Source organism: Leopardus geoffroyi, chromosome B4 (assembly GCF_018350155.1).
Source record: "Leopardus geoffroyi isolate Oge1 chromosome B4, O.geoffroyi_Oge1_pat1.0, whole genome shotgun sequence".
Lineage (NCBI taxonomy): Eukaryota > Metazoa > Chordata > Mammalia > Carnivora > Felidae > Leopardus > Leopardus geoffroyi.
The window spans coordinates 48,288,990-48,309,802 of NC_059341.1; the positions used below are offsets into that span (position 1 = coordinate 48,288,990).

A 20,813-nucleotide genomic window follows, 5' to 3' on the forward strand; every position below is an offset into this window, starting at 1 on the left:
CCAAATGTCTAACAGGTACATGAGAAGATGCTGAACATCACTAACCATCAGGGAAATGAAGATCAAAACCATAATGAGATACCACCTTATGCCTGTTAGAATGGCTAGTATCAAAAAAACAAGAGATAACAAGGGTTGGCAAGGATGTGGATAAAAGGGCATACTTGTGCTCTGTTGGTTGGAATATAAATTGGGGAAGCCACATAGAAAACAGCATGGAAGTTCTTTAAAATATTCAAAATAGAATTACCATATTATTGTGACTTTATTAAATTGACGTCTGTTAAGTACAGCCCTGGGATGTCAGATGGTGAGTTATGGTTCCACAAAAGACCACAGAGAATTAAAACAGAATACTTTACTACTCACAGGTTTCAGGGAAAGTACACAGCATGCCTCGAGGGGCCACATGGGAAGTCAAGGCCTGGTGTAGGCAGAGAGTGGCAGAACCTAGGGCACTTGCTTACAGAAAGATCCTGGTCTAAGGCCAGATTGGTCGATTCAAACCACAAGAGTAGGGTTTTGGTTAGCTTTGCAGGGGTTTTATCTAAGGAGCACATAAAGGAAAGGCCCCAGGAAGAGGGGAGATTTTTATCACAAGGCCATTGAGGAAAGTCACCATAGGAACTTACATTTACTTATGACTGCCCGCTGCTATGAGGCAGAAACTTGCATGAGGAACTAATGTCAGTTTAAGGCCTCTGCAGTCTGCCTGGCCAAACAAGATGGATGCCCAGGCAGCAATATTATGGAGTAGACTTGCTAACCTCTTGATATATGTTATTCAGCAATCCTATTTCTGGGTATGCATCCAAAGAACATGAAATCACTATCTCAAAGAAACATCTACACTCCCATGTTCACTGTAGCATTATTCACAATACCCAAAACATGGAAACAACCTAAGCTGCCACTGATGAATGAATGGGTAAGGAAACTACCTACAATGGAATATTATTCAGCCATAAAAACAAGGAAATCCTGCTATTTGTGACACATGGATGGATACTGAGGAAATGATGCAGAATGAAATAAGTCAGGGAGAGAAAGACAAATACTGTTTCACCTCATTTATATGTAGAACCTAAAGAAGCCAAACTCATAAAAATACAGAGTAGAATGGATGTTGCCAAAGGCTGGGTGTCAGAGAAATGGGGAGATGTTGGTCAACGGGTATAATCTTCTAGTTTTACATGATAAGATCTGGGGATCTAGTGCACAGCATGATTACAGTTCTCGATACTGTATTATAGACTTGAAAGTTGCTAAGAGAATATAACTTAAATGTTCTCACTATTTAAAAAAAAAGGTAATTATGAGAGGTGATGGATGTATTAAGTAATTTTTTGTGGTAATCATTTTATTTATTTTGTTTTATTTTTAAATGTTTTATTAATTTTTGAGAGACAGAGAGAAAGAGAGAGAGAGAGAAAGAGAGAGTGAGAGAATGTGAATGGGGGAAGGGCAGAGAGAGATAGGGATGGAGGATCCAAAATGGGTTCTGTGCTGAGCGGACAGCCTGATGGGGGGCTCGAACTCACGAACTGTGAGATCATGACCTGAGCCAAAGTTGGATGCTTAGCCAAACTGAGCCACCCAGGTGCCCCTTTGTGGTAATCATTTTACAGTGTATACATGTACCAAATAATCACACTGTACATGTTAAACTTACATAGTGTTACAGTTCAGTTCTATCTCGATAAATCTTGTTTAACAAAAATCTATTAAAAGTAGCTGGTTTGTGATGAGCTACCAAGAGATCTGGGTGGAAGGGCCACTTACTATATCTTTTTATAAAAAAAAATTTTAACATGATCATGTATTAAATTTTCCAAACAAAAAACATTACATAAACATAGTAGGCAAAATAATATTTTGTATATGAGTGACTGAAAAAGTGCTTTAACTCAACCAGTGACTACAATATTAAAGAATAAAGTAGCATTTAAACATATGAGTAGAAATATTCTACTATTGCTTACTTTAAAAATAAACTTTAACAAAAAAATTTTTCATTAGGTCAGTGACCCTCCAAAATATTGATTCAATCATTTTTGAAAAATAAGTTTCCTTAACTACCTAAGATTTTACTTCTCCCAGTTACCAGGTGAGTCTCCAATCAGTCATGGCTTTATTAGTCTCCTCCTGACAGCAGTCCCTTAGGTTGATAATCACACTGTTTCCTGTCTCTGTAGATCCCAGCTCTACCACCTACCAGGGGTCAGCCTCCAGTCACATTTGAATATAGGAGCCCTTGTCAAAGTTACTTGCTGGAGACCCATCCACTGCTTTCTTGGGTTCCCAAAGATCTTGTGGTGCTGGACTGAGTGGCTGGCTTCCATTTTGATAGGACTGAATCTGAGGAAAAGACAAGCAATGTGAGAATACCATCTAGTTGTATCATGAACTCATTATTCTTATGCAACCCAGTGTTGATGCCAATGCACTCTGATATATACCATGAATAACAGGTAAAATAGTTACTTGGACCCAACAGATTCTCACTGAGCTCCCTGAATATGGGACCCATCTATCTTCCTACTTTATTTTCTCTTTCGCAGAGAACCAATGAAGGAGACAAATGAAACACTCTGCTGCAGTTCATTACTCTTAGGCACTTCAGCCCCGGATGTGGAACAAAGATTCCAAATTTTTTAAAGATCAGGCCAAATATAATGTTTTGTAGGTTTAAGAGACTTCTAAATGGATATGAAGCTCAAAAAGGGAGAAATAAAAGAGGAGGAATATAGTGGCCACAAAGGTATAGCAGTATATAAAAAATAACACATTTTACAAAATAAAGTTCAAATGATATTGTGTTGAATCTCAATTGTTTTGAAAAATAATGAAATTGAAAATATTTCAGAGGAAAAAAGCATAGAAACCAATAGAACTTTCTTCTCCATTGGGAAGAAACTGGGGATCTTCGGATCTGGGAATCAAAAAGCTTCCAGTACCGTCTTCTACTAGCCCTGGCCCAATGACTTGCACTTCACAAAAAGTCAAAAGCTTTCCTTTCCCCTGAATGGTCAGAGTTACATGTTGCTCACTCATTCCCCTAGAGGTGAGACATTGTTCTCTCAGGACCGAGGCAAAAATGGTCATACCTGAAAGGAAAATCGTATTATCTTCATCCATAATGGCTATGACCACATTTTGATTTAGGCTTTTGGATTTGTGTGAAATAATGATTGTCTTCTCTTGCTTCTATCAATATCTTTCTTAATTTGTTTCAATTCATGGGCAACAGAGAAACTATTCAGACTTGGTATCAATAATATGAATCAATTCAATAGGCTGTCTTCAAATATAATTATTGATTTGTCTTTCACAGAGGCCCTCGGTCTATCACAGATTTTTCCAAGACGGGTATGCTCATTGCTGATATTCTTTCTTGCTTCCAAAACTGTAAATCCTCTGCTGTACAAAGCTACACTTATAATCACAAACAAGATGCTTTCACTATTTTCTGCCTTATTTATGATTTTCTAAAATGATACCTACCATTCATCTAACTCTTGAACTTTCAGTTGTTTCAACATCAATTACATATTTTTATGCCTCCTAAGCTGCCAGTTTCAGAAAAAAGTGGCTAGCTACTTTCTTCCTAGTATACTTTGGACTTAGTGCTATTGTAATTCTTATATATACTGTGTGTAGGTGTATATGCGTGTGTGTGTGTGTGTGTGTGTGTGTGTGTGTGTGTGTATAGTATAGTATAGTATTTCCATACTTGCACATTGTTAATTACACCCAAATGCTAAATCATGTCTTTTGAGGAAATTACTAATATTGGTTTGAATGGAAGGGAAAGTTACAAAACAGGATTTAAATGTAACAAAAATATGAGTAAATTATAACTTACTGGAAAAACTCAAAATTCATGTAATTTCATAAAAAAACCATAAATCTTTTTCTACTTAAGATATATCTTAAGAATGAAGTTGAAGTCCAAACCTGAAATTTTAGGTACCATTTGGTACCAAATTCTTCGACTAGAATTCATGGCTCCATTGAGTGCCTCATGATAGTAGTCCCTTCAGGTGGTAATCATTACCACCTCCAGTTTTTGTGGATCCCAGATCCACCTGGAGTCCATCTTCCATAGTGATTAAAAACAGTTCTTGACAAAATCAGTTTCTGGAGACCCATCCCCTGCTTTCTTAGGGGGATCCCAAGGGACTGTTGGTGCTGACCTGGGTGGCTGATTTCAATTTTGAAAGAACTGGGTGTGGGAAGAAGAGACATGGAATGTCATCCTATAGGATGTAGCACGAATTTGGTACAATTGCATAATCAAGAGTTCACTCTATCACAGTGTAACACATCCCATGAAAACTGGGGAGATGTTAAACCTAGCCCATCCTGTTCTTATTTGATTTATTTAAAGTGAAACCATTCTGCCATTTCTACATCTTAATCTCATTCAAAACAAATTTCTACAATATATTCCCATTCAATTCTAAATTTTAAAAAACATAAAATTTAATGTTCTGGACACTTATGCCCCATGTTCTTGTGTAACAAAAAAAGCACAGCCGAGTGAAGGTCAAACGCATACTCTCGAAATAGAAGCCTACATAAAATAATTCCCTACAATATCAAATTCAAATTAAACCTCCTAAATAGCATTGTGGTAAACCTCAATTGCTTCAGAGACTGGAATAAGCCGAAAATATTTACAGACACACACAGAGGCATACTGACCAAAGTAATTTCCTTGTTCTTCAGGGCTCCCTGAGGGGAAAGAAATGGCATTCTCAGAATTGAGTTCCAAAGGGCTTCCAGCATATTCTGCCGTCCTGTGACCCATTGGTTGTTTTGCACTTCACAAAACAACAGAAGCCCTGTTCTCCCGTTAATAATCACATTCACGTATCCTCCTTTCTTTCCTCCACAGTTGAAAGCCTCTGTTTCCCCAGGGCTCAGGAAAGAAATGGTTGACACCTGAATGTAAAACTGCATTGTCACCATGGATAATTCTTAAATGATTATTTTGGCCTGGATTATTTGTTTATGCTCTTTGACAATGTTAATTAATAATTGTGTTTCCTCCGCCATTTCAAGTATTATTTTTTTATTTTATTTCAATTTACTCATTAGGCACACACAAATATTCCCAGACCATCTGTCAAAAATATGGTTCAATTCAGAACACTCTTTTTTAAATTTTTAATTTTTTTTTCTTTTTTTAAGTGTTTATTTATTTTGAGAGGGGGCTAGGGGCAGAAGGAAAAAGAGGAATCCCAAGCAAGGTTCCATGCTCAGTGTGGATCCTGACGAGGGACTCAATCCCACAACCCTGGGATCATGATCTGAGTTGAAATAAGGAGTCAGTCACTCAACCAATTGAGCCACCCAGGCGCCCCCAGAACACTCTTTTAAAATAGTTATTGGTTGTATTTTTCCAGCAAGTTCATGGGCTGTCAAGTATTTTGAAGAAAATTCTATTCATCCCTAATCCTTTTTTCCCTTATTTATAGATTTATAAAGACTTCACTGCAAAAGAACCAATTCATAGTCAAATAATTACTTTAGAAACTTTCTGCACTTTTAATCTTGTTTACGAGTTTCCAGACTGCATAACCATTACTCATTTAGTCCTTGAAATTTTAATCTGCCTTCAAGCCAAGCACACATTTTTTTGACTTCTCTGAAAAAGTCAGTAACTGATATTATCAGACACAGTTGTTGCCAAATCTTTCTGCTGTATACCACTATGACAGTTCTCATGTTTTTTATATTCTTTAATTTTTTACACATTAGCTTTTTGTCATTAACTGAAATCTAGAGAAAAGAATGCTTTATTCAGCTTTATAGCCTCTGTTACTAGGACAGTCTCTTAAATACAAGAGTTCAATAATATTTTAGAGAAAGTACCTATATTAGTAAAATAAAACATATAGGAACTGATTTTAAATGTAACTTGATGAAATTTATTTCTATGAATACTCTAAAATTTGTATTTGTTTTTATTTTTGCAAAGCCCATAAATGTTTAAGTTCCCTGTTTTAATTTAAGATGAATTTCAAGAATAAAATCTTATCTATTGCTAAGATTTTCCTTCCCTTTGGTAGGTGCTCTCCAATCAGATTCACAGCTTCCCTTGATCTCCTCGTGAGAGCAATTTCTTCATTTGAAAATCACCATCATTTGCATTGTCTTTGTGGATCCCAGATCTCCCATCTACCAGTGTCAATCTCTTACCATGTTTGAGTACAAGAACCTTTGTCAAAGTAATTTTCTGGAGATCTATCCATTGACTTCTCAGGGGACCCCAAGAGATTCTCAGTCCTAGACTGGTAACTGGTTTGATTTTGATGGAATTGGACATAAGCATATAAAAGATGATGCAAACAAATTTCAGTTAAAATGCAGACTTCATGTCTATACACGAAATGTAATCAATGAATGACTCTGGTCACTACATACAGTTATGACACCAAATTTGATACTCTGAAAACTGTGTCAAGAGTTGAAGAATGAGAGATATTTTTGTTTGCAGGGGAAAGACTGAGAGATAAACTGATAACTCTATCCAAATAGGTTTAGGGTATTTCTTTCATTGAAAGTCAGTGTGACAGAATTAGAATTAGAAGAAATGTTTTCAACATACAAATGTGAAAATGTAGGTCACCACAGAGAAAAACTTATATTTTTAATCATGAGCTCTAGCCCATAATGACATATTATGCCTCAAAACATTGCATATTTACCTTATCTATAAATATTCAAATAGAAGCTAGTGGCTATTTCTTGGAGATAAGGAGAAAATATCACTACATTAAAAAAAAATCTGCTAAACTAGAAAAACTGTAAGTATCCATATAACTTTAAAATTTGAAGATTCTTGCAAATTCAATTTTATTTTTTATTTCAATCTTTAAATTTTAAATTGGTGTCAGTTTCTTGCAAGGTCAGTCATATTATAACTATGAAATCATTGTGTTGATTGATTTTTCATGTGAATTGACTATGTTTTTTAATATGTAATTTTTTTTAAATACAAAAAAATCCTTCGTAAATGAAGTTTTGAAAACCTTGAGATTCATAGACACTATCTTGCTATTTAAAAGTGCATTAATAGGGCACCTGGGTGGTTCAGTCGGTTAAGAACCGACTCTGGACTTCGGCTCAGGTCATGATCTCATGGTTTGTGAGTTCAGGCGCCTGCATCGAGCCCTGTGCTGACAGTGTGGAGCCTGCCTGGTATTCTGTCTCCTTCTCTCTCTGCCCCTCACCCGTTTGCTCTCTATCTCTCTTTCAAATAAAAATAAAAACTTAAAAAAAAAGTAGATTAATAAATCTTCAAATCATTTAACAAAAAAAAATTAGAGAATTCTTTGATGAGATATATTTTCAAAGCTTGGTATCTACCAAACAATACCAGATTCATTGTAAACTTTTGGTGTGAACACAGATCTGCCTCTTCACTATTTAACAGAATATAAGCCTATAATCAGTAAAGACTAAAGTTGAGAACTCATCAGTAGGCCTGTGAACTGGTTAGATATTGAGACAATTACATATTCCATGTACAAGGTTATGGATTTTAATCTTGAAATCCAACTGCCTAGTTCAATTCTTGGCTGTACTACATAAGACTTTAGTGGGGATTAAATAAATTAAGATTTGTAAAGTACTAAGAACAGTGTCTTGCACATAATAAATATCATATTAAATAGTTTTGCTTTTTTTTTTTTTTTTTTTTTTTTTTTTGAAATACAATTAGGAGCGTCTGGGTGGCTCAGTTGGTTGAGCATCTGACTTTGGCTCAGGTCATGATCTCAAGGCTTGTGAATTTGAGCCTCACATGGGGCTCGATGCTGTCAGCACAGAGCCTACTTCAGATTTTCTGCGTCTGTCTCTGCTTCGTCCCCACTTGTGCTCTCTCTCTCAAAAATAAATCTTTAAAAAAAAATACAATTAAAAAATAAAACTTCCTGTTTGATACTAATGGAAAACTTGTCAGCAGAAATTTTTAATGGAAATGGGGTCAGAGCAATTTTTGGGTTCATTTAGATCATATTTCACACTATCTTTATTTCACTCTATTAATTAAGAACAGTTAAATAGGGGATCTGAGTGAAAGGCAGCTACCAACTGGATGAGCAAGATGCATAGATGTTTCTACCTGAATCAAAGGGTTAATTCTATCAAGCAATCTGTGTGGTCCCCCAAATAACTATGTTATTTCTTTACAGAAAATTATATGGATTAGGTTTTTAAAGACTGAATCACAGAAATTATTAAAACTCCTCAAATTAATTAGAATCTCCACAGTTTACCATTCACTGGGCCAAAAATAAATTCTTTCCTCTTAAAACTGCAGTTAGCATCTATCTAGTAGAGACAAACTGTTGGAAGAAAATATACTTAATGTCATAATCAATAGCAACGCATTTTAAAATATTTTAACTATAATTTTTAAAGGTGGTTTATGACTCATTATTTATGCTTATTGTAGAAGATTGGAAAATATAGGAAAAGTATAAAGAAGAAGTAAAAATTTCGACCTAATGCTACTCCTCAGAAAAAATAAACTTTAACATTCAGTGGATTTTTATGTAACTTTTTTCCTATGCTTATTTTTATGATTTCACTTGAAATCATACTATGTGCCCAATTTTCCATATGGCCTTTTTAATCTGAAACTACAATTATCTGGTTATTAATAATAATAATAAAAATTTCATAACTATTAAACTATTGCAGTTTATTCTATGAAGCACTATAATTTATTTATCATTTTCCTTAATGTAGTATTTAGATGGTCTTTTTTTTTTCTTTTTAAAATACTGCTGCAGAAAAATTATAACATGTGGAGAAAAGCTTCTACCTGTATTTTGGATCCTTTCCCTACAGCCGATCCCCAAAACTAGAATATTTAAGGCTTGTGATGTTCATTACAAATTTTAGTCATGACTCAGTTAAATAGATTTCCTGTCATATGATTAATATTTCATGTGATCTAACTAATAATTAGAACCTTAAAATACAGCTAATAGTTTTTATTATGTGATTTCTGCTTTGACTTGTGAATTCTGTCTTCTTTATACTTAAGGAATCAGCTTCTCAGGTTGGAAGGAGATATGTTCACAAGTCTAATCAGACTTAATATCTGTTATTAAATTATTTAGAGGAATCAGATTTAATATTTCCACAAATTTCTATTAATTATCCAAAGAAACCTAAAAGAGGAAGACTAAATCATGGCAGGATATGAAGAGAGAAAGTGGAATGGATGATTTGGGCTCCCAATGTCTTCATTTAAATATATTTGGATAGATTATGATACTGATAAGGAAGTCAATAATAATAAAGATAACGCGGGGCGCCTGGGTGGCGCAGTCGGTTAAGCATCCGACTTCAGCCAGGTCACGATCTCGCGGTCCGGGAGTTCGAGCCCCGCGTCAGGCTCTGGGCTGATGGCTCAGAGCCTGGAGCCTGTTTCCGATTCTGTGTCTCCCTCTCTCTCTGCCCCTCCCCCGTTCATGCTCTGTCTCTCTCTGTCCCAAAAATAAATAAACGTTGAAAAAAAAAATTAAAAAAAAAATAATAAAGATAACGGGGAGGATAAACAGCATCATCTTTACCCTGACATTCATAATCAACAAAGCATTTCCTAAAAGAGCACTGTGCTCTCCTAACTGCAGTAACCAGCTTGGGCTCTGATTATATGAATACTTATATGCATGATTGCATGTACTTTGGACCTTAAATGGTATTTATGGAAGATTTCATATTCAAAAAAAATGGGAAATGAGAAGAGTAATAAATTTTGATCATAAAAATGCAACAATCTGGCTTCTGTTAAATCAGTGTGAAATAAGAGGATTCGCGGGGCGCCTGGGCGGCTCAGTTGGTTAAGCGTCCGACTTCGGCTCAGGTCATGATCTCACGGTCCGTGGGTTTGAGCCCCGCGTCGGGCTCTGTGCTGACAGCTCAGAGCCCGGAGCCTGTTTCAGATTCTGTGTCTCCCTCTCTCTGTGACCCTCCCCCGTTCATGCTCTGTCTCTCTCTGTCTCAAAAATAATAAACGTTAAAAAAAAAAATTAAAAAAAAAAAAGAGGATTCGCTGAGATGGTGACAGCTGTCACCATCCATTGCTAAGTGACCAATAAAAGCTTTAGAAATGTGCTTCATTCTCATCACAGATCCTTCCTCTGAAAGAAGAGTAAGACCTTGATGTGAAATCTACTGGTGAGACAACTACTTAACGATTTTCATTAGTTTCTATTTAAATTAGCAGAAGTGTGGACATCTCTAACGTGGTCAAACCTACAATCTGTTTGGAGCAGAAATCAAAACTTCTGACTAGAAGTTTTAAAAAAGGTAAAGGGAAAAACAAATTCCTTAAGAATTCAACAAATTGAGGAGGGAATTAAAATATTTATGAAACATGATTCATTTTAAAAATGAGAAGTACAGATGTTGTGTAAGGGTACAAACTTGGAATGAGTATTTACAAGCCCTAGAGGTCTAAGGCACAGTATAGTGAATGTGGACAACAATATTGTATTATAATCATCAAACTTGCTAAGAGACTGGTACTTAAGTACTCCAACCACTAAAAAAAGGATAATATGCAACATGATTGAGGTGCTAACTGCATTAACATGTGCCTTAAATTTACACAATATGTCAAATATATTTGTATAAAGTGGCATTTTTGAAAAAAGAAAAGAAAATGAAGAGTAATAATTCCATTAGTAGAGGAAGAAAGCAAGTGGTAGAGGGAGAAAGAATACAGAAGTGGTATAAGGAAGAAGATTCTTTGCCAGCCCCCTATCCAAGAGGATAAGATTCAAACTCCATCCTTTGGAAATGAATTTTGCCGCTGACTTGAAAATGTTCCTTAACGAATTCCTAAAATTGCAAGTGAAAACAACACTTCTATGTGAAACATACTGTGGTAAAGTCTTTTTGACAACAGCTAACATTTGAATCACAAGTAATGTCAAGCTGCTCTATAAACTTTACATGTCAAAGGTAAACACAAGAAGATTGCAACAGATATATGTTTTCGACCTAAAATTACGGTTCTAAATAGCGTTTTTTTTTCCTGATCTCGATGTAAATGCGAAGGAAATTTCCATATTTCAAACTCCATTTAATCATGCAATTGAGGAGTGTCCACCTTTACTTCAACTGGAAGTGATTAATGGGCAATGCAGTGATATGCTGAAAGGCAAAAGATGCCATCCAAATGATGAGTGTGCTCAACTAAAATCATATGCTTGTGAGTGAATACCAGTATTTGGTGTATCTATGTGAAAAGTAAATTCTCAAAATTGAAATATTTAAAATTTTAAAACACACTAGCCTTAACAGATGAACATTCACAATTAACTTTGATGAGAATATTGACTTTGAACCCCAAATAAGCAAAAGGTTATCTCCCTTGCTCCAGAATTCCATTCTTCTCCTAAGTAGCATACACTATCAAAATATTTTAATCCATTGTTATTATATTATCTTTTGAGTTTCATTAATAAAAAATTGTGGAAATTTATTTTTTCTTTTTATATGAATATTTACAGAATATCCTTGATTTTTATTCTTATTCACCCTTCATATCCTGAAATAGGTACTATCTGGACCTTCCCAAAAGTTTGTCAATCCCTAATATAAATTATAGTCGTACTGTCATTATAGTGTAATTCTCTTATCAAGTATACACATTGGGGTGCCTGGCTGGTTCAGCCAATAGAGCATATGACTTTTGATCTCAGGGTTTTGAGTTCAAGCCCCATGTTGAGTGTGGAGCCTAGTTAAAAAAAAAAAAAAAAAGTATGTGCATTGATTCTAGTATTAAACATGAACATATTGCTAATCTAGTCATTGTCAAGAGATTGATAATTTCTAGTGATTATTCTTCTATGTTCCTTGTATTTCTATGAATATTTTATGCAGAGAGCAGGAGTTATATATATATAGCTATTTAAACCTTATTTAGTAAATATTTACTATTTTATTATTTTATTTTAATTTTTTAAGAGTATACAACTCTTTTAATGTTTATTTATTTTTGAGAGAAAGAGATAGAGTGCAAGCAGGGGAGAGGCAGAAAGAGAGTGGGAGACCAGAATCTGAAACAGGCTCCAGGTTCTAAACTGTCAGCACAAAGCCCAACGTGGGGCTTGAACTCCGGAACCACAAGACCTCAGTCTGAGCTTAGGTTGGATGCTTAACCGACTGAGCCACCCAGGTGCCACAATATTTATTATTTTAAATAATGATATAATTAAATTATTTTTCCTGCCAAACAATAAGTACGTACAAATTTTTACATTAAAAATGAAGGCATGGGGTGCCTGGGTGGCTCAGTCAGTTAAGTGTCTGACTTCAGCTCGGGTCATGATCTCACGGTTCATGAGTTCGAGCCCCTCGTCAGACTCTGTGCCAACAGCTCAGAGCCTGGAGCCTGCTTCGGATTCTGTGTCTCCGTCTCTCTCTGCCCCTCCCCTGCTCGCACTCTATCTCTCTCTCAAAAAATAAATAAACATTAAAAAATTTTGTTTAAATAAAAAAAAGAAATGAAGGCATAATATTGATACAGGATAGAATGGAGATGCAGTAGCCTAAACAACTAGAACAGTAGAGAATAGAATAAAATATACTTGAAAAAATTTTGCAAGTTTTAAATAAAAATAAATGGAAGTTATATTTTGCTGTGACAAAGCAAAACCAAAAATCTATCTTTTGTGTTAAGAAAAATAAAGTTTATAATACTAAGACACATTTTTAGCAAATACATAGTGAAGCTGACAAGTTACTTCCTCTCAAAAGTTAAAAAGAATTGATAAAAATTTGTCTGCTAGAACTAGAATTAAATATGTGAAAAGGTTTTAAAAAATAATTTTAAAAGAATCCAAGCTTTTAACTTTAGCCAACTATAAAATAGCTCTTTTTTTTTTTAAGTTTATTTATTTATTTATTTCTGAGAGAGACAGAGTGTGAGCGAGGGAGGGGCAAAGAGAGAGGGAGACACAGAATCCGAAGCAGGTTCCAGGCTCCAAGCTGTCAGCGCAGAGCGCACTGCGACTCGAACCTATGAATCAGGAAATCATGACCTGAGCCAAAGTCAGACATTTAATGGACTGAGCCACCCAGGCGCTCCTAAAATAGCTTGGTTCTTACGCACACAAAAAATAATTTTTAGATGAAGAAATTGGAAAATATGTTATTTCAATTATGAAAACTTTGTTAGAAAATTATGAGAAAAAGACTTTAAAAACGATATTTGACAAAAAGTTGAAGATTTCAATTAAACCAAACAATTGCCCATGGAATGCAAGACCTCTATAACACCAAAGATCAACTGATTCAAACTTTGAAAAGCTGCAGGAACTTGTCTTTAGCTTCTTATCTGTAGGTGAGCCATGTGATGTAAAAAGCACTGCCAAATTAACATTCGATGTGTATTTCTCAAAGGACATCCATATTTATGAAGAAAGGTGGTCAATTTATGGCTTAAATGGAACTCATAGCAGAGATTTTTTTTTTAAGTTTATTGATTTATTTTGAGAGAGAGAGAGAGGGAGAGCAATTGGGGGGAGGCAGAGAGAGAGGGAGAGAGAGAAAAGCCCAAGTAGGTTCCATGCTGTCAAAGTGGAGCCCAACGCGGGACTTGATCTCAGGAACTGTAAGATCATGACCTGAGCCGAAACCAAGATTTGGATGCTTAACTGACTGAGCCACCCGGCAGCCCCAAGATATTTTTAATTTCATATGTCTGCCAAAGAATTTTTGATATGAAATATTAGTTTCTATCACAACAGAGGATGCTCCAACTCTGTTAAGCCAAAAGTCTTGATTTATTGAAATTTTAAGACAAGAAACATGTTTCCCTTCCTGCTTTGTTTCTACCTGTGATGCATACTGAAAACATATATGCGCCAGTTTTCTGAAGCAAACTATGAAAATTGCCATAGATGCATTTAACATCATTCAGGGAATATGTGCAAATGCTATGATCCACCAAATTGTTTTGGAATTACTGAAAGAAATAGAAGACAATGAATTTAATCATCTTGTGTTCTTCACCAGTGTTTGTTGGTTAAATTGTGGAAGAGTTGTACAAGGATTAACTGCACTGTTAATTCCAATTCAATGTTTTTCTTGAAAGAAAAGGAATGCTTGGCAAATATTCAAAATCCAAACATAAAACTTGGAAGTCTGATCTATGTTTTTTACTGCTATATCACATTGCCTATGAATGAGCTAGATTTGAAGTTATAAGAAAGAAAAAGCTTGTCTGTGAACTAGCTAGACAAGTACAAGAACGTATGTTGAAATTGAGTCTTTGCATAATGTAAATCAATAATAATGATTTTATATACTATTTAACATAAATCAATATGAAGAAGCTTTAAACTATGATTCAGAACACTATGAAAATTGACTATAAAAATTACAAGAAATATTTGAAGGATACCTTGTGGATATTTGTAAATTAAGAGTTGATTTTCAATTTATTCAGTATTTCTTTCAATTCAATGTTAGTAACAGTGGGTTAACAGAAGAGATAGTGAACTTACTTCTTTTGGACGCAAGTAGTTTTTAAACCGATATGTTTTTCTTTAAAGTTATATCAATTTTGGGGGCACCCAGGTGGCTCAGTCAGTTAAGATTCTGACTTCGGCTTAGGTCATGATCTCATGGTTCATGAGTTTGAGCCCTGCATAGGGCTCTGTGAGGACAGCTCAGAGCCTGGAGCCTGCTTTGGATTCTGTGTCTCCCTCTCTCTGCCCTTCCCCTGCTCATGCTCTGTCTGTCTCTGTCTCTCTCAAAAATAAATAAACATTAACAAAATTAAAATAAATAAATAAGCATTAAAAAAATTATCAAATTGTTTAAAAGATGAACAAGTTTTTTCAATATAAAAGCACATGATAAATGAACAATTCTTAGCACTGGATTCCGTTATTGGAGAATTGTTAAGTTTGGAAATTGGATATGTGAAACTATGTTTTTCTTTGGTTGTTAAATTCAACCTTCTTATTTTATTTATTTATTTCTAATTTTATTTATTTATTTATTTATTTATTTATTTATTTATTTATTTATTTATATTTGAGCCAAAATCAAGAGTTGGTTGCCCAACCAACTGAGCCACCCAGGCACTCCAAAACACAGACTCTTAACTATAGAGAACAAATTGATGGTTACCAGAAGGGGGGGGGGGGTGGATGGGGCGGTGGGTGAAATAGGTGATGGGGTTTGTTATGATGAGCACAGGGTGATGTATGGAATTGTTGAATCATTATATTGTACACCTGAAGCTAATAGAACACTATGTTAACTATACTGGAATTAAAGAAAAAAGAATAAGAGGGATAAGGAGTGCATTTGTACCATTTTCAACAATGAGGAGAGGATTTTTAATAATATTATTGCAAAGTAACTGAATGTGTTTTCCCATAGAACCACATATACCGCTTATTAGCTTATTTTCTTATAGAAATAAAACAGTGGACAATAATGAAACTTCAGCACTTGGTTAAAATGTTTCTCTAGAAGAAACAGCCTTAAAAAAAAGTGTAAACCCTAATTCCTCACTGTGGACTCTTTGTGATCACCTCATTTATTTTCCTAATGAATAATTTGTTTCTTTCAGATGTGTTACAGTCTCTACTCTAAAGTCCAGAAGAACACAGACCTTCCCAGGTCAAGAATGAAAGAAACAGGTGACCATCACCATGCCCACTGGCCCAGAATTTTTTAACTCTGTAGAATTTAGTCACCAGATGGTGCATTGTTAGACACTCCTTGACCCCTCTCCCTCTGGATTTGGACAGGGATGACTTGGTGAGTATATTTTTGTATTTTCTTTTCTTCCACAAATTTGGGGGTATGCAGGGGAATTCATTCCTCCTCGGTTTTTATTGTGTATCTTTTTTCTATTTGTCCTTCTATTCCTATTCAGTCTATTCTCCAGGCTCCTCTTCATCTGCCCTCCTTTTAGATGTCAAGATTCCAAATTTCCTTGCACAGCTAGCTTGTCTTTTCATTGTGTTCCCACTCAACAATTTCCCTGGGCAATTTCATACCTTTTCATGGCTCCGTCCACCACCCCTCACCGTGGATTCTGTCTCTATTGAGGATTCAGACCTATGGTAGCAACAAAACTAAATTTCTTACCTAACCATCGTCTCCTCTTAAATTTCCACAGCCACCCAATCCTCAATGTTTAAAACTGAACTCATAATTTTCACCACAGATTTAATCTTCCTCTTTGTTTCCTGCAGGGCAGAATTTTGAGACTTATCCCATCCTCATTCCTCCCTCTTTTCTCCACCTGGGATGTCTAACGTCCATGTTGAACTTTCTAAGAATACATCTCCTCCTCTTATGATTTCCAATTTTAATCATTGGATTAAATTTAGGGGTAGCTAAATTAAATTAAATAAATGTGTTGAGCACATTATCTGGTCTACTTTGACCCTCACAACAACCCTACAAAATAGACGTATTATTCACAAGATGTTAATAAACTTGACAAAGGACATAAAACTAGTAGGTTGAGGAACCTCCATTTGAATCCACATGGGTTTTATTTCTCACTTCCATTAGCTCTTTTTTGTAAAGGAAGAAAAAGTGGCTTTCAAAGTAACCAGTTGCTAGATTCAGTTAACTGATTGTCTTCAAAACAGTTTATGTGTTGTGTGGAGCCAGCCATAAACTAATGGAGAGCAGAGCTGCTCCGGAGAACTATTAATGCTATCGTGGGAACCACATATGTAATTTCAAACTTTCTCCTAGCCATGTTAAGAAGTGAAAAAGAAACAGGTGACAGTAATTTTAAGAACGTATCTTATTTAACCCAACGTGTCACCGTTTTATCATTTCAACACTTATCCCGTACAAAAATTACCAAGATGTTTCACATTCACATCAAACACAAACACCTAGTGCTTGAAATCTCTTGTGTATTTTACATTTACAGCCCACCTCAGCCAGGATGCTAACTTCTCCATTTACTTGCTCTGTATGTAGATTCCATAAAATATATAGCTCAAAACTAGTTTAATGGGGCACCTGGGTGGCTCAGTCGGTTAAGCGTTTTGACTCTTTGTTTCAGCTCAGGTCATGATTTCTCAGTGGGTGGGATCGAGCCCTGGGTCAGGCTCTGCACTGACAGCATAGAGTCTGCTTGGGAGCTGTCTCTTTCCCTCTCTCTCCCCTCCCTGCTCGTGCTCACTCTCACCCTCTCGTTCTTTCAAAATAAACAAGTAAACTAAAAAAAAAAAAAAAAAAAAAAAAAAAAAGAGTCTGTGTTTTGGTTTGTCTCTGTTTTTCTTTGTTCATTTGTTGCCCAAACTCCACATTGGAGTGAAATCATATGGTATGTGTCTTTCTCTGGCTGATTCACTCCTACTCTGCCATCTTCCCCAGAAGTCTACTCCTCTGATTCTTTAACACATCTCTGTCTTTTGCTTTTAGATGTGTTCCATCAATATTTTTTCTCCAAATGCCATCTTAGTTCAAACCTTTATCACCTCATGTGGTTACAAACAGCAGCTTTTGAATTGGTTTGCTAACGTCCTCTAACGTCAGCTTCATTTGTACACAGCTACCTGTATCACTTTTCAAAAATGTATTTAGATTAAATAATCAAAGCAAACTGTATCATTTATAATATGGCTGCTGATTTGCTGAATTCCAGTTATCATAATGTCATTTCTTAAAATAAAGAAATATAGTATGGACATTTGGAAAACCTGAATTGAAGTCCCTGTGATTTATATATGACCTTGAAGAAATTGCTTAACTTCTGGGCTTTAGTTCCCTCATTTGTAACATAAATTGGTATATATGATCTCTGAAACTTCTCAATTCTGATTTTGAACAAAGCTTTACCAGTCTGCAGGCATTCAGGTCTTTGCATTGTACTCCACATTGTATTTCCTGAGATGTTTTCTCACTCATCAATGATTAAGGAACATTAATCAGTGACAGGCATTATGTTAGACTCTAGGTATAGCTAAATTCTCTGCCCAGAGAAACAGGACAGAGCCATCTACCTAAATATTGGTACTACATCAGTACATAATCAAGGCCATACTAGGGGATTTATATACAGCACAATGGAAGGGGGAAGGATAAGAAACAAAATCTAACTCTGCCTAGGGAAGCTAAATAAAGAGGATAGGAAACCTTAAGAGAAAATTATAGATATAAGAAGAAAAAAAGAAATGAAAAGCAAAGAGGTCATTGATGACCACAGAATGGAAAAATTCAATGAAGTATTAAATAGAAATCTTACTAAAGTAGGTTGAAAATTAAATATAAACTATTAGGGGCACCGTGGTGGCTCAGTCTGTTGAATGTCCAACTTCAGCTCAGGTCATGATCTAATGGTTTGTGAATTCCAGCCCTGTATCGGGTTTACTGTTGTCAGCACAGAGCCCGCTTCAGGTCCTCTGTCCCCCTTTCTCTCCCTCTGCCCCTCCCCCCATTCACACACTCTCTCTCGAAAATGAATAAACATTTATAAAAAACCTATAAACTACTAGTTAATGCACTGAGTTAAGTCGATATGCTTATCTCTCTTCCTTCTTCATACTCTTGAAAAAAAAAAAAAGGGTACAAACCTCCACAGAAAAACAATAAGGAGAACACAGCTGACCAGACAAATCAACAACATTGGGAAGGTCAAAAGATACAAACTTCCACCTATAAAACAAATAATTGTGGGGATATAACGTACAGCATGGTGACCATAGCTAGTTACACTGTAGTGAATATTTGAAAGTTGTTAAGAGAGTAGACCTTAAAAGTTCTCATCACAAGAAAAAAAATTTATAACTATGTTAACTAGACTTATTCTGGTAATCATTTCATAATATATACAAATATTGAATCATTATGTTGTACACCTGAAAGTAATACAATATTATGTGACAATTATACTCCAATAAAAAAAGCGAGCAAGGGAACTTACATATGAGACTTGTCCTGGTGGCTGCAAGACAAGTAGCTCTTTACGTGTGCCTACCAGAATCTTGAAAGTTTATACAAAGGCCTTAATGTGTTCAGTCACATAACCAGTCCAGATGGTCTCAACAATACATTACTCTCTCCAGGCTGTGTCCTTGAAATGGCTGCTAGGATAGGGATAGTAGGTAGAATGTACATTCCAAGGACAGGGGAAGGAGTAGGGAGACTTCAGTTGCCTGAAGTCAGTGGGCAGTCATGCCCTCTTGGTGACTTCCTCTAACAAGTGTTTTCAAAAAAAATTACACCTTTAGATCCTATGATATGTTTAAATACATTGGGACACACTTTGATTTCTTTTTTGTTTTTAATGTTTATTTACTTTTGAGAGAGAGAGAGACAGAGTGTGAGTGGAGGAGGAGCAGAGAGAGAGGGAGACACAGAATCTGAAGCAGGCTCCAGGTTCTGAGCTATCAGCACAGAGCCCAATGAGGGGCTTGAACACAAGAACTGTGAGATCATGACCTGAGTGGAAGTCAGATGCTTAACCAACTGAGCCACCCAGGTGCCCTGAGACAGAGTTTGATTTCTGTGGGGAAATGTGGGGATCAACCATGGCAGGTAATTTTTAACTCCAAGGAAAGAAAAAATTTGTCCAAGAAATATAATCATAGAGTATATGGCTCAGTTAGGAATAATGTTAATGTGTGTATAATAATGTAACTACTTGAATACTAACAACCAAAGAATTTTAAATAATTATACTTGATGGATGGGGGTCAGAAAAGTTTATGAGTAGGTAGTAGAGAGGGATATGTGAATTCTCCTCCTCCATGGTAGGAAGTGAATAGGTAACATCCTAAACTTATACAGAGATGTCACCAGAAGAAAAAGCTGATTTCTGGAAAGCAGAAATTGGGGGAAGAGAGGAACAGCAGGGGATTTCTGCTTTTCAATATACATTTTATGGAACAATTAGATTTTAAAACTAAATAAATGTTTTATTTTGATTAAAAAGTTAAATTAACTTACAAAAAGAAACATTGACTAAAAGTAAATGGAGAATTTCTGCTGAAATAAGTTTGCATATTCCCAGCAATCTTCCAGATTCCAAGAAAGTATAGAAAATAAAAATTAGGGGCGCCTGGGTGGCTCAGTAAGTTAAGCATCCAACTTCAGCTCAGGCCACGATCTCACAGTTCAAGGGTTCGAGCCCCGCATCAGGTGCTGTGCTGACAGTTCAGAGCCTGGAGCCTGCTTCGGATTCTGTGTCTCCCTCTCTCTCTGCCCCTGCCCCGCTCACACTCGGTCTCTCTCTCAAAAATAAATAAATATTTTTAAAAATTTTTAAAAAGAAAAGAAAAATTAAACAACAGTTTTAAAAAGAGCTAAAGAACAAATGACAATCATAAAAAGCTGGTAATTGCAAATACGGTTCTAGGACCTAGAGAGATAAATTTGAGAGTCAGCTTTATATAAGTGGTAATTTAATCCACTAAGTTGAACAAACTCATTTTAGGCTGAATAATGAATGAGAGGAAAACGAGCCTTTCTGCTAGAAACAGACTCAAGATCCAGAAACTCAAATACTAGGCTAGGGGTGGCATGAAAGGGGAGGTGCGAAGTCCCTAATGCCTCGCATCTGGTGAGAAACTAGAACCATGAAAAGGGTCACCAAGAGGGGACCTTCTCACTTTTGAAAGAATGCCTGAAAAGAATCATGGCACCTGCTGGGGAAAGTGGACTGTGTCAAGTCTTGCTCAGAGAGGGAAGAGAGAAAGTGTCAGCCTCAATACTGGACCAGGGCACATTGGCCATTTTTGTTTGTTTGTTTGTTTGTTTGTTTGTTTGTTTGTTTGTTTGTTTGAGTA

General features: G+C 35.8%; 1 protein-coding gene across 6 annotated transcripts in view; it reads right to left on the bottom strand.

The window, feature by feature from the left end:
- Positions 1-20,813, bottom strand: part of GUCY2C (guanylate cyclase 2C) — a 142,368-nt gene that overhangs the window by 105,161 nt on the left and 16,394 nt on the right. For 3 of the 6 annotated variants that reach the window (XM_045462727.1, XM_045462723.1, XM_045462724.1), the window contains exon 2: positions 2,216-2,358. The exons of 2 other annotated variants lie outside the window; for them this stretch is intronic. The gene's annotated coding sequence lies outside the window, so the exon portion shown is untranslated. Of the gene's footprint in view, positions 1-2,079; positions 2,167-2,215; positions 2,359-20,813 lie in introns of those variants that run through there. One more of the 6 variants, XM_045462725.1, reaches the window with a different exon arrangement.